Source organism: Athalia rosae, chromosome 4, assembly GCF_917208135.1.
Source record: "Athalia rosae chromosome 4, iyAthRosa1.1, whole genome shotgun sequence".
NCBI lineage: Eukaryota > Metazoa > Arthropoda > Insecta > Hymenoptera > Athaliidae > Athalia > Athalia rosae.
The window spans coordinates 18,595,054-18,610,549 of record NC_064029.1 but is presented as its reverse complement, the minus strand read 5'-3'; the positions used below and the strand labels follow the sequence as shown (position 1 = coordinate 18,610,549).

The window sequence follows — 15,496 nt, the reverse complement described above, 5'->3', positions numbered from 1 at the left end:
GGGGGGGAAAAACGATAACTAGATTAAAACAGTGATTCCGTATAATATAGGCGTATATAAAATTTGTTGAAGGGATGGGCGCGGCTACGGTGTTTTCCGAGAAATGGGATTTTGATTTTTATTCGAGGGAAATGGTTATTTTTTAATTGTGTTGCCGCAGATCAAACAAAAGGATCCGATTGGAGCAAAAAAAATTCTCTAGACGCAGTAAATGAATAAATAAATTATGTATTGTAAATTTGAAGAATCCTAGTCATCGAACAACGTTCGCGTTATACCTATATGCACCCCCGAAACCGTATCGTTGAATTTATTTCTTTATGGGAATCGTAAAACAATCTAGTCAGACTATTGTATACATAGGAAAATGTTTGACCGCGATCACATGTTCTTCGGTATTTTATTTTTTTATTCTACCTTTTGTATGTATATAACACGAAAAGCGGCTTGCAGGTAGATTTATGTTATTTGCTTCAATTTATTTCTTTTTTCTTCAGAAAGCGGAGTTTACAGAAAATTTGTACAGAAAATTGCCGTGGCGTGTATATCGTACGCAGAGGTATGAGAGAGGCGAAGAGAGATTTCAGAAAGTTTTTAGTTGTTGAACATGTAAAAGCTCGCGGAGCGCGGCAGCGACGTTATACGCGTAACATACATTTGAAAGAAGTCGTAGGAGAGAAGAGGGTTGAGAGGCTCGGGATTCATTGCGTTTTCATTATACGTATTTTTTGGCGAAAAACCCGGTACCGCGCGGTCGGGGCGCAACGCGCGCGTAAGAGGTGAATTCTGGCGTACAAGAGTCGACTGTGAAACGGGAGTCTCGTGGAACGGAGAAATCGGTGGCGAAGCAACGCGCGAAGAGGGGCGAAGGCGGATCCGCCGTAAGAGTTCAGAGGGAGTTCGAGGGAGAGTGACGGTAGCCAAGTCCTCATTAGCGCATTCCGGCGCGACGCCCGCGACGCCCGCGACACCCGCGACTCAAAGCGTCGTAAAAACAGCTGAGATGTAGCAAGCGTCGCGGCGCTACGTTGACGTTGCCGCCGCTGCACCTCGAAAAATCTACCATGCATTATACCCACCTATACGCGTATCCCCGTACACCCGAACCCGCACCGCGCATCAGTCGCCGGGGTACAGCGCGACGAGGGCAGAGCCTATATATTACCGCATTATACGCGCTACGGCATATTTATAAACATGATACTCAGTCACTCGACGAGCCCTCCTCGTACCCGGCCCTCCGACGCCCTCGGAAGAACCGTTTGCCGCCTGCCTACCGCGCCAAGGCTCATTCTTCCCCGCTCATTCCTTCACCCCCGTACGAAACGATCGATTGAACTTCCGTTCATCCGGTTCGGAGGCGTTGTTACAAATCCATCGATCAGCCGACTCGAATCCCGCTTTGGAGACTACGCATCTGATTTTTTGAATAATTAAAAATTGTTTTACAGGACATCGGCAGAATCCGATGGAATGAGAACCGTAACGCGGTATGTGACCGACAACAGCTGAACGGGTGGAACAAAAAATAAATGAAGAAAGGAAAGGATACATCGAGCTCATGAATCAAGTAAATACGACGGATAATTACGCACATTTTAAGGTAATGCGCCTATATTTTATCTACAAAAGAGCGTTGGATTCGACCGGATGGAACAATTATTCCCTGCAGTATACGCGCCTTACCTCTGAAGAGAATCAGCAAGCGAAGAGGAAACATCAAATGGTGTAAAGGGTGAGCACGATGTTACAGTTCTCGCGTTAAAACGAAACGTTGAAGAGTCGAGTTTATAGGGTAGGGTGAGGGGACGTTGGTAATTATTGTCGCATGTATTCCGGTATCTGGATTCAGAATATCAGAAGGGAATTAAAGAAACTACAGTAAAGTATATAGGCATGGCGCTGCCCACACCGTAGATTGAGGTAACAACTGCGCCATATATCCGCGACAAGGACAAACGAAGCTAAAATTACAACTGTAACCACACGAACATTATACCCCGCCATGGGAGTTTCGTTCATTTCTTGTTTCGTATCTGCAGCTTTTTGCAAACGCAGGTGCGTCGGTTGGCAAGACCCTCTCGACTCGATTACCCTCGATTAAATTTACAGAAATGAAAATTTCTGTTTGTAAAATAAAAAAAAAAGGGTAGTCAGGTCGGACATCAGAGTCTCAAAAATCGTCGGCCATTCGGCGATTGCTGGTTATCGGGAAGGTCTCTCTCCAGCGAGGCGAGATATTCGTTGAACCACGAAATTTGAATTGGAAGTAGGATACCGAGGAGTAGTTAGAAATTTGTAAAACATAATAATTTCGATGTTTTACGACTCGAGTAAAACTTGATTTCATCGGTATGAAATGAGATCTCTGTTCTCGCCGGTTGACATACTATTATGACAAAAAGCCCGCATGTCGCGCGTCCCACGTTTTACTTAATAATGGTCAATTCCTGTATGCATGCTATACCAATTTGTCCGAACTGTCAAGTCCCGTCTTCTTACCTCAGTTATACCGAGGCGTTTCTACGCCAGGGCCTACTCGTCTATTTTAAACCTTGACGATCCCTACGAACCGCCTTTCGCTGTCGCCTGCAATAAGGCGTTGTTCTTCATTTTCGTTTTCATCCAGCTTCTTTTTTTTTTCTATCTTTGTTCGAACTAATTATCCGTAACGCGCGGTACGTTGTTGTATCTCGCGGTGAAGTATACGTGCGAAATCACGTGAAAAATGTAATATAACCATATGTCGTTTGTTTACCCTTTTTTTGTACCTTGCAGAGGTCAAAATTACACTCATTATACAGCGTATATCGGTATTGCACCGCAGATACTGTGAACTTGATGGCAAACATCGAATATCTCCACATGCTACGTTATAAGTGAGAAAAAATCCACGCGAAGACAAAAGGCTTGGGAATTAAGGCCTCGTTAGCATCGGTGGCTCGAAGGTACAGGTAAGAGCTGATGCGTAAGCGTCATGTGAGTGGCACTTGAGAGTTAAAGAAAAAGAGAAAAATTAGATGGGACGAAGTTTCTAACGCTCTTGTAATCGTGTAACGACCATGTAAAAGAATCGTTCCTCCGCACTCAAAGTGCATCGCGTGGATCAGAATCAGTAATTTTTTAATTCTCCTCAACAGTGAGGCAGGACGATTCTTATCCATAATATAACTGGATCTTCGACCGATCGAGAGCTTTGCATGGACTTTGCGTAAAACTTTACATCACATACGACGTATGAGCTTATGATTTTATAGATCCAGGGATCATGCACACCAGGCAAACTTCGCGATTGGTACAAATGGAAGTTCACCGGTTGCATGTCCGGAGGACGAGTGATTCGATCGTGTACGCGTTGCATATTGCGAGTGCGGTGGCACGGCCGACCGATCCGTTTGAGTTTACACGTACGTAACACACGCACGGCACACGCCTCGTACGTATATGTCACGTACACCTGTGTCCCTCTGCGTACCTTTCTCTGTTCTCTCTCTCGCGTGCGTTATCAACGTGTGTTATGTGTTGCCGTTGCTGTTGCTGTTGCAGCAGCGTCAGCATTACTTGCATCAGTTTAAAGTCGAGTTGCGTGTCGCTGAGCTGTAAAACCGGCGCTAATTGATTAGTTTAATTGTTTAATTAACCGGGTGAAATATCGCCCGTCATTATTATATACCTCAACGAGCGTATAGGTACGTGAATTCACCGTGTACGGGCATTTCCATTCAATTTATAATATCATTTTATAAGTAGATGATTTTTCATTATTTTTTTTTTTCTTAAATTTTCTGCATACGCAGGAACCAGATAATACGACACACAATGATTTGTATAAATGTATGTCCCTTTGCTGCGGTAGCGTGTAATTAATTGAACCGGATAAAATGTGTTTGTTCAGATATACATAAATTGCACTTGACTGCAGTCCATACCTGTGCATGTAAACGTGAGTTGATTTTATAATGAAAATTGTACCCACAGTACCGTCCGTGAGTCTGGGATCTGCACCCCTCGAATTTTTCATGCGAACAAAAAATTGGATGCAAAAAAATGATCGGGGTGAAGATATTAAATTTCTAATCGTTCAAAGTAATTGGACAAAGCACAGAGCTTTTTTCCTCCGTTGAAAATTCAGGAACTTTCTCGTTGTACGTAAAATTTGAAAAAAGGACATGAAAGTCGAATTTCACCCCTGTGCGCGGTGATTCGGAAAGAGTTTGAATAAAAATTTGTCATTTACCAAGAAACTTTGTGCACGCGATTTGCGAAAGTACTAAAGCTGAAAAAAAAACTTTGAGAGGCGAACCCGAACTTACGAACGTTATTACTCTACATCACTACACGCCATCGTTCGCACATGCATGTGAGAAAGTAAAAAATGCGCACGCGTTTGTCGGACGATGAGACATCGTTCGAAAGGTGGAGCGGTAGTGGTTGATGCATAAATGAATAAGTGTACCTCTTACGTATACATATGTGAAATACGTACGTAAACGCAGAAATCCGAAAGACCGGCGGGCACGTTGCTGCACCTCGCGTGCGAAATTGCGCCTTTACGATATAACGTGCGAACTTGTGTAAATAACGCGGTCACGATCACCAAAGCGTTTTCGCGAGTGCAGCGTGTAACGTAGGTACAAAGGAAATAATTTGTTTTCACTTAACAACCACCATTCAAATTGAATCTGCGGTACGAATACTGTAGCGTACAACGTGATATGTAAATTACGATATGATGCCGTGTGGGAGGTGAAGAAGGAGGAAAACAAATTGAATAAAAAGAAGAAAACGAAATGAGGGAAAGACATATTTTGAGAAAAGGGTAAGCACCGCAACAACCGAAACGTCTAGCGGTAATTCCTAATTGCGCTTGTGTCGTGCCTAAAAAACAAAATGAAACAAAAAAAAAAAAAAAAAAGGTGAAGTGGCAGTGCCGAATATGCAGATGAATTTAGATCTTCTCGTCGGAAGCGCGCACATCCCTATGATATATGCATCCGGCACCACGCCCCCCGGCTCACCTGCTTCGTGCTGATAATAACAGCGCATGGTTACTACACACCTTGTAAGTACCTACTATATACGTGCATATAAGATCCATATGTGAGTTACGCGTTCGCATAAAATGAAAAAATACACCCGAGATATAGATTTTATATGTACAGGAAGTCGCGATCTCTACGATCGAATCAGCGATTACTTGGCAGTTTCTTTTACTTCTTTTTATGCTTGATTTCGTTACGTTTTTTACTCATTCACTTGTCTTCGCTTTTCGTAGTGCATACAATTTTTGTCAATCGTATCATAGCGGGACCTCGCGGTCGATACGAGTACACGTATGCCATTTCTTCTCCGAGACGTGTACGCGCACAGCGTTACGCGTATATCAGCATGACTGTAAGTAATAAATAATGGAGGTAACAAAATTTGTGTGAAACTCACACGGTTACCGAATACACGCGAATGAATCCTTCTTCGCGACTCACGATTACTCACACACACACACACACACACGTATACATATCAACCAATTTATTACAGTACCTAGCCGGTACCTATATACACCGACTACTCGCCGCAAGATCCCGCTGATGTCTCGCGAGGATCGTTCACACCAAATATCTCCCACCGTTTCCCATTAATTCGCTCGCTCGCTCCCTGCCTCCTCTCCCTTCTATCCGCCTATTTTTCTTCGACGTTTTTTTTTCTCCTTATTTTTTATTTCGAAGTTTTTTTTTTTTTTTTTTGCAGAAGATTTTCTCGCGATGCGAAAACCACAATCACTGGCTCTCATTCTCCTCGCGGCGGCGAATATATGCACAGGCAGAAAACTCGCGGGAGATGTATTCTCTTTATACCGCGAAGACAATCGGAGTATGTATAACTAGGTATGTATGTATACATGGAATAAGCGTGTGCGCTTTAAAACTCTATTATAATTGAGCGGGGTAGTGTAGGAGGTCTTCTTGGTCCCACGCGTGTTAACTTCGTTCCTATGCATGTGTTGCTCTACCTGGATTTTTTTATCTATATAAATTACACGTACGGACAAAGGAAAATATTGCACGTTAAAATCCGTGAAAGAACGATGCACTTTTTAGTACAACGATTACGTACCGCGTAAACTAGGGGTTGGTGAGGTGAGGGTCTAGAAACGAATCTCGAAATCGTACGTTCGAATGGGGTTTCTATGAAAACCGATACTCTACTTACGTCCGGCGGATGAAAATAAATTTTGAGTTTTATAAGTTAGGTACGTGTCGTGTATATGCCTCGCTTTGAAAAGCCGGAAAATTCGCATCTCCCTTTTTTGAATAAACACGTATATCCTGCGATCATAAGAATTTAAACAGGATATACGTGTTGGGAGTGAACCGCCATGTAAGTAAGACAATAAACTTTAATACGTTCACCGTAACGCGCTGTACGATGCGTATATTTATTCATATGAGTATGTATTTTTCATTTAGCAGTATCACATAACGGGGATGAGCATGCACATGAATATGGGCCGGATAACAATTGTGCTCACATGGTCTAATTATAATAGACACCTCGATTAATCTCCCTGAAACGAAAAATTTGTCGACCATTGAACAAAAGTTCGTGGCGAGTCCCTATATTTCGCGTGGTTATACATGAGCCCATATAATGGATCGCCCTTGGATAAGGGAAACTCATTCAATTATGTGCTGTAATAACGCAATTTGTACCGTAATACCCATGTAGGTACCCGTCATATGTGACGACGGGCTACCTGTCGAGGTAAAACCACCTATGCAACATCGCAACACTTGACGCGATGAATTTAACATTTCTGCCATGTGATCGTTATTAAGGGGCAGGGACCAGGCCCTGAAAAAAGCTACAACCGCAACGTTGTATGTAATATAATTCGTCATGCGCATTTTAAAAGTAAGGTAATCGTAATTGGTTATGCAGGGCGGATCCCTACTCTTATGTAATTAAAATATGCTGAGTTGAACGTTACCATCGTTTTTCCCGTACTCACGTCACGTTCTAATCCAACCCTCATATCCTGTTATTTTTGACGAGTCTGAATTTTTCGCGGGACCTGACGCCGGTCCTCGTCTGAAATTTATTTTTCATAGGACGAGAAAAGATTTTTTTCATGATTCGCTCGTCATGTGAAATTCGACGCTTTTACGGCACCCTCTTTTGGGAAAAAAAAAAGGAGGAAAAAGTGGAAAAACTTATCCCTGCTTGAAATAATCTGAATATATGCGTGTTGTATAAATTCATGATGTGCATAAAGCGTTCCTCAAGGATTTATCGCGTGTCTATAGTTTATTCATCTACTTTGCCCACGACAACTTCATAATAAACGTTCGTCATAACTATTCTGTTGAACATTCCGTTTGTAATTTTTTGTTCTTTCAACGAGTATAAAATAGCAGTTATGTATATCATATGTGAGTAAATGCACATCCTGTGCGGCTTGTTTATAATACAATTCTGCGCGATACGTGAACTGCAGTAAAATTGCCCGTTTGGGTTGAAAAAAGAGTACTAGTGTAAACCGTAAGACTCGTGAGACGAGAAAAAATTAATCACGAAGTGAAACAAAATAAGATATAGAAAAATTACGGACCGTGCTAAAGATGTAAACTGGATCCTCGCAAAGAAGAATAGGAAGGGAAAAACTTGGACGTAAATCCTGGCAATATAATTCAACTAAATCAATCCCCTATATACGATTAATTTTATGCGCTAGTAGGTTTTTCGCGGTATAAATTGTGCTCGCCTCTTAACGGATGCAAATATTCGTCCGTACGTAGCGTTGATGGTTTCTGTGTGATGGCGATGCAAATTTCAACTGGAAGGTAATAATATTATACCCTGTGAAAATACGCGTACCCTATTATATATGTATAATAAAGTAGCGGTCGATAAATTATCCTAGCGAGGATAAATAACGATATGTATAATATAACGCGGTATGGACGGTATAATAACGCCGGATTTGCTTTTGTTGTATGCAGGTTATAGTTGTTGCAAAAGTTATAACACGGCTACTTTTGCCATGTACTATACGCGTTGGTATAATATCCGTACGATTGTAATAAATTTGTCTTATATAAAGCTGCATCATGTGCAGAGGTAGATTTGTACAAACGCGAGGGAGGATAACGTACAACTTACCTATATACAACTTATACCTCACGTGTACTCATCACATTATGCCAAAGGAAACATGTGTTAACATACGAATAATCAACTAACTCAGGCTTCTCGTTTTTATCATTCTCTTTCTTCCTATTATCCTGCGAATTTATTAAATGCGGAGATATTATTCAAATCCTTATACCTTCGCTATTTTCCGCGCTCATATTCACTCCGCACTCCCCCCGACAGACCTCATAAATTTTCACCCTGATAAAACGCTAGAAGAGCAAAAAATCAAGTACAACAATCTTCTTTATCCTAGGTTCTTTGCTAGCTTCGAAGACATGACGACAATTCTGGCTTATTCGGTTTATTCATTCAATTTTTTGTTTGGTTTTCGTGTTCGAGGAAATTTTGTAAAAAAAAATATAGATGTAATCGTAGCAATTTTGACACAACCCATATACACCTGCAGATCTGCACGGTAGGAAGTTGCCTTGGTTTTTAACGGTGCGTTTCGGGCTATGTTCCAACTACATAAGTGTCTAATTTATCGCGCGTGACTCGAAAGAGTAAGACCAGAGAATTACCTTTTCAATGATTTTCTGATGCCTTAATATCCCACTGGAAAGGCGATTATATTGTGGGTAAGCTGCATAATATTCATATAATATGTAGTTGTACTCTTGGGTCTCTCGTACACAGCACATCGTGATCCAATTACGATCAAGCTGCTCTTCTTCGTCCGCGCAGAAGCTTGCGATGGACTCGAATATTCGGATCACTGTATCAAAAATTAACTCAGGAATTATTTATCTCGTTCTTATTGCTAGTCATGAAAAAGCTGTAGATGAGATCACGCGATTATTTGCAGTGAATTTCCGTCATCTCACGTTTCATATTCACATTTTCATTATTAATTCATTTATTCCATCATTCGAATTTTCTTTTTTCTTTGCTCAGTTTTTCATCATCGTCAATGACCCCGTCCGCATCGCTAACGAATTTTTTTATCGCTGTACATGGACCACCAGCTGAGCCACATATATGTGTGTATCTATAACATCCGTGCGGGCACGAAATTATTGCGTAACGAATTTAACAGAGGGAATGCCTTCGATAACAATGCCAAGAGCGATCATGTTCCCGTCTTATTTTGTATTATGATGCTAATAATTACTAATTAGATTTTTCTACAGTGGATCCGATGCTCACCTGTCCGCCTGTATGTATAACATACAGCCCGCTCGTATTTATAGCGATCCGAATTTTTCGGTTTCTTTTTTCTTGATTTTTTTCTAATGGGCGGATATTAATATTATTTTATGTATGAGATAAAAGTATAAATTAGAGAAACAAGAGTAGGAAGGTTATGTGAAAAAAAGTAAATGAACAGAGTAAAAAAGCACCAGTAAATATATACTCGCGTACGTATAACTTAGCCGCATTCGAATTAAGAATTTTCTCATAACGCCCAAGTATATGTATAAGAAGACACCTATAACCTCATATCTTAGGTATTATACGGTGGCCTAACATTTATAACTTTAAGCATGCGTAGATAAGTATCGGCCGCGGAAATGGTATATGTAAGATGGTATTCTGGTTCTGCAATTAAAAGGAAATAAAATAATCGTACGGTGATCTCGCATAATTAATTTTGAAAAAAATTAAAATCAGTACAGATTATGTGCCGTATGTGTGTACGTTTAAGAGAATATAATATACGCGTAGATAACGAAAATACATAATATACGGGTTTATATATATACACACATATAATAACACATCAGATTATTGTAAACTGTGAATATTATCTTCCTAAAATTATATCCCTTCACTTTTGAAACACGTTATATACGCCATTTATCATGTGGGTAGATATGTGAAACCACCAATTTCCTTAACATGTGATACCACTTATTCATTTCGTTCTTCTGCAATGATAAAAGCTTGAATGATTTGTTTTTAAAAATGTATACCTACAAGTGTCAAAGATAATTACGGAGGAATCTATATACGTGAAATAATTACTCGTAATTTTATTCAAATATTCATGAACGATGCGTTATGACGATGTGCGCTTCGAAGATCAGATGCAGCTGTGCGGTCGAAGGGTGCGATGAATTATATCTATTGTAATTAGTCATACCTACATTCATTTATATAACACCTAAATAATATATGAGCGAATCGATTTCACATACTTCAAATAGCAAATATTAATTACGCGAAACGGAGACGTATGCAAAACCAAGTGCTAAGGGTATTGAAATTTGAATATCGATGAACGATATGAATTTATGTCAATTTCTTTTCTTTTTTTTTTTTCTTTTTTTTGCATAAAACTGATAAATATTTACCTCAATTTTACTTTCCATCCATAAAGTATAGCATGCTCGTGTTCGTACGGAGGTACACGTACGGTACACTTATATGCATCTCGCCGCTATCTTGATGCACTTGGCCTTGTATGCCATCTGAACCTGAACTCATATATAGAGTAAATTACGTGGTGAATTATGTCTTCCACTAAGTAAAACAAGTCAATTAATTATTAAATAATTAAAAAGAACTGCAGACTCACTCCGTATTTGGTGGATTAACGATTATTACCGACCCATACGATTACTCACTACCTAATAGGAATCACGAGAAACTACTAATAGATATTATGTAAAGTTTGGAAATACGGTTACGAGAGAATTACTTTTGACCAAGTTTCAGACGACCTCCTTCGCGTGCAGAAAATGTCACAATAGTACTTTACGTTTTATTAATTTCCTCCTCGTCAATTCATCCTCAGCAATTAATGGACACACTCTAATTCATGTCTAAAAATAATTTTCATTCTTTCCACGTGAAGTTTTACGTAATGATTACCGATTGATTTTTTTTCACGTGTTCAATTTCTATGGTGAAATCTTGACGAGAAAGAAGACGCCGCCGCGTTTAAAGAAATTAAAGAAATTTGAGGAAAAAAAAAAGGAAAAAAATTTACAACGTCGGATATTACAGCGGCGACACTTATTACGTTATACCCGTAGTACGTATCCTTATAAGGCGATTTTTGGAGAGATTTTTTTCTAGGATAATTTATCGCCACTGTTAAATTTTAAGTGACAATGACAACTCAGTTTCATAAATACGCGGTTTATACGAAGTTGTTGGGTTTTTTTTTTCTTTTCCGTTTTTTGTGCTTTTTTTTTGTCTCATAAACCTACACGTATAACACGTGCATGTACACGGTAGTTGGCTGCTACTGGACCAAGAGGGCCGCTCCTAGGTGTTACACGCGTGAGGTTTTTTTCCGGAATACCTGCTTATTTCTTTCAACATTTTTTTTTTTTCTTTTTTCTTTTAACTTTGTTCACTTTATAATTTTTCTCGTTTCATCTCGTTTTTTCTGTTCAGCTCCTTCCCTCCAAGTCCCAGAGGTCGTCGGGCTAACGAGGCGGTCTAAGCGTGAATAAAAGTTAATTTTCACGAACGCTTTTAGCTACTGCAAATTCATTAGAAGATGATGTATAACAGCAATTATCCAAATTGGCCGCGGACGACGCGAGACGCACGCGGGTAATTGCCTCATTCTAACGATTATGTCTTATATTCATTCATCTACTTACGTACGTGTAACATAGGTGTACGCAATACATACGTACTCGAAATACGAACGAGATCGTTTTCTCAGCGATCTTGAAAAAAACATTTTTTCTCTCCTTTTTTTGCTCCTCGAAATTTGTCAGATAAGAGGAGCCGAAATAGGCAATCAAGAATGATTTGTTTCTCCAGAATAGATGTGTGAAGAAAAGAAAAAAAAAATGTGATAATGAAAAAGACTGGAAACGAACAAAAAAATGGAAGAGGTGAACGGTTTCACCCTACGTCCGCAGATTCTCCGCGTATATCCTCATCTCGAGGCGGTCTATAAAGTGACAAATAACCCGTTGCGTCCCACGTTCGTTCCGTGCACCTTTCGAAACACGTTCCGCCGCTTCTCGCTCTTACGCTCGCAGGACGAATAAAACGCCAAAGATCGTATAACGTAGAAAATCTTCACCTCCTTTATAACATCCACCTACTCCTTACTACCCGTAACAGCTATGCGTGGGCGTCAGCTACTGAATCCACTCTCGGTTATCTTCGGCACTGTTGCAACAGATAACCAAAGCACATCCTGACTGTATATCAGCTTCAGCTTTTAGGCCCTCCCCTCTACCTCCTGCCCACCGCACCAATTTTTTTGTTCACAGATTTTACTCTCTGCTCTCCTGTTTTTATTCCGTTCAACGGGCTACCACATTTCGGCAACACGTAAAGCTATATACTAGCGCTATACGAATGTGAATGTCCACCTCGTGTATGTATGCAAATGCGATAAAATTTGATTTTAGTTTCAGCGGAAATTATGCTGCGAAACACGAGATCGTCCGGGAGTCCATTAATTTCGAAACGTTCTTATTGAATATTCTTCTTTATTAATGTCTTCTTTTTGTCATACTTCCGGTTAATTTCATCGCGTAAATAATTTTTATGTGTGCATATAAAAGTGGCTTTGCTTTGCAGCGGAGCGCGGTGTCGTCTTACCTAAATTGCGTCAATTAATTATGAAGGTCTCGGAGTAAATCAGGCAACCCGTAAGAAAGGACAGAGATACATGGACGCGGTTGGTTATAACCTGTAGCTCTGTTTCTGTTTCTATATAAAAGATGCGAGGATATGCTGCCGCTGCAACGCCTGTTGACGGTAACTCGCACCGGTTCACCTGTAAATGGACGACCGCGACTCTTCAGTCTTTGCCGGTACGCCGGCAGCTACTGCAAGATATTCAATTCTAAGGAGTCGGGAGTCTCGGAGGATTCAAATTCCTTACCCACCGGTACGGGGTATGAATACCTTGATCTTGGAAGAAGGCATTCTCACAGAGGGAGACCGCTTAATCTCGATTAGCGATGTCGCGATAACACCTCTAAACGGCTTTTGTCTCTTTGAACGTTCCAAAATATTTCAGACCCGCCGCGGCACCTGGGGGACCTCGGCGTTCCTCATTCCAGGAAATTATTTGAGGAACTCGCGAGATATTCCGGAGGATTTTAGAGATCGCGGAGTGAAATTCGTCATCTTTTGAAGTCGCGTGATTTTTCGAAACTTTGTCTCTTTGTTTTTCATTTTTTAACTCAGTCTCTGAATTACGGTCGAAATTTGTGTATCCAGCGGTATAACGGAGAGCGAGACGAAACCGTTCAGCAGCTGATCCTGACGCACGAGCAAAGAAATTCGATACACCCGGCAATCGTCGAATTCCTTACGTAATAACGTCGTAATCCCTGGTCGGCTTTTCACTCTTTTCTTTTGCTTCATCGGCGTTTATCGGCGCCCAAGTATCTACTCTTATACTAAAATCCCAAAGATGATGCTGCGCCGCGGTACAGACGTCTTGCATTATTTTCGTCAATCTCATCAAAGGACGTTGACTTCCGCAGGTCGATGACACCGTTTTTCAAATGTAACAAAAAACACGAATTTGCCAAAGTCCGAGATCCCCGAAACCAAGTTTCGAGACGCTGAAGAGACAAACGTCCCGCGGGACGTTGAATCCCAGATTCCGATGACCGTGTATACCTGATCGTGAGTATTACCGGATCATCCTTGGATTCTACTCCGAAATTCTTCAGGGATTCGCGAATATTAACCGACTCTACGGAACCGCGTAACTCTTTCATCACGTCGTGTTTGAAAAATTTTTATTTCATCCCGTCGAAACCTTTCTTATCCTGATATGTCACCCGAGTGCAGGGATACGCCGGCAGCCATTAACCCGTAGATGTGGTAAACTAGTAAACTATCCACACGGGGATTTATGTGAAGGCATAAACAAGCGCGTCGCATGTCTTATGGGTGAAAAAAAATGAGAAAAAAACTTGAAAAAAAAAAAAACGACTGAACTGCAGTGTTGCATTTATACCGCTTAACTTGATCTCCGATCTCATATAGACCGACTGAAACTAGTTTTCCGTATTAAAAATTTCCTCATAAAAGCGTTAGTTACAACGTTATACCGCGTCTGCGAAAAAAAAAAAAAAGAAAAAGAACGAACCAAAATGGACGACCTTATACTTTCCCTTTTCATTTATCTTCCCCGACGTATAGATTCTCCGGTGTTTTTTCCATTAAATTATCAATCATTGTTTTATCGCTTTTGGTTGGAAAAATTTCCCTTAACTCCGGTTGAGTAGATCAAGCCCGGTCGTCGTAAGCCTCCGAGGCACACTGCAGTGAGCAGCGATGCGAGCGGAGAGGTAAAAATCGTTACCTGTCACGATGTAGTTTATAGTCGTCACGTGCAATAAATAAAAAAGGCATCTGCCACCTGAGCAACAGTAACAGCAGCAACAGCAGCAAGTTGCAAGAGGTGAAGGAAAGATATTATTATACGACTATATATATATAATACGAAAGATACCGTAGATTGAGAAGTCCCCGTGGTTCCTGTACAGGTATAATACCCCATCACCTGACACAAACGTCACCCGCTGATATATTTACGATTACCTCTATACGAAATTCGTCGATAGTCCGCGGATATACCTCCCTCTTGTGGAAAAAATCGAACAGAATTTTGAAAAAAAAAAAAAAAAAGAAAAAAGATACTCCCCAAAGCAATAGTCCAAGTATTCGTTACTGTGGAGTCGTATAATGTACGCTATTCACTTCTTCAGTTTTTACCATTTTTTTTTTTTTTTTTCTTCCCACCACCGAAGAAGTATTTATGATTGCAGCTTTCGGCCTTAATAAAATGGCTTACTAGCAAAGTTTACTAGCCTGGAACGTGTAATTATTATTATATACTAGTCGTAAATAATTCAGTTGTAAATAGTAACATATTGAGAAACAAAATGAGAAGAAAGAAAAGGAATGCTAATAACGTGAGATCGTTGAGAGAAAAAAGAAAATTTTTAAACCCAAAAGAAAATGACCAGAAAAAATCCTGCAACATTATCAAAATATTATTCGCGTGTACAGCTGCGTGTGTGAGGTATTTTTTTGAAACTTATACACTTGAGTAGTAAACGGCGAATGGTACATAATACGAAGATATTCAGCTTCCACGTCTCCAGTGTGTGTACTATTAAATCAAAACTATTTAACAAGAGTGCGTGGGCGCATCAACTGCGCGGTACGCGGTTCAGAGATTCAACGTAAATCAACCGCCCGCCGCATGCATATTCCGCGTGCAAAGTTCACTGCGTGTTGAGAGAAAAAATAAAAAGTTAAAAAAAACCGAATGAATAAATGAATGGGAGGAAATAACACGGAGGACACGGAGACAAAAGGTGTTGGTGAGAGAATCCGCAGCTCGTTTGTCAAAATA

General features: G+C 40.4%; 1 protein-coding gene across 14 annotated transcripts in view; it reads left to right on the top strand.

Moving 5' to 3' along the window:
* Nucleotides 1-15,496, top strand: part of LOC105693592 — a 100,129-nt gene that overhangs the window by 26,206 nt on the left and 58,427 nt on the right. For 7 of the 14 annotated variants that reach the window (XR_007278157.1, XM_048654462.1, XM_048654460.1 and 4 more), the window contains 3 exons: nt 1,452-1,735; nt 2,779-5,062; nt 5,749-5,885. The gene's annotated coding sequence lies outside the window, so the exon portion shown is untranslated. Of the gene's footprint in view, nt 1-1,451; nt 1,736-2,778; nt 5,063-5,748; nt 5,886-11,538; nt 13,011-15,496 lie in introns of all 14 variants that reach the window. The other 7 variants (XM_048654459.1, XM_048654458.1, XM_048654454.1 and 4 more) reach the window with 6 other exon arrangements.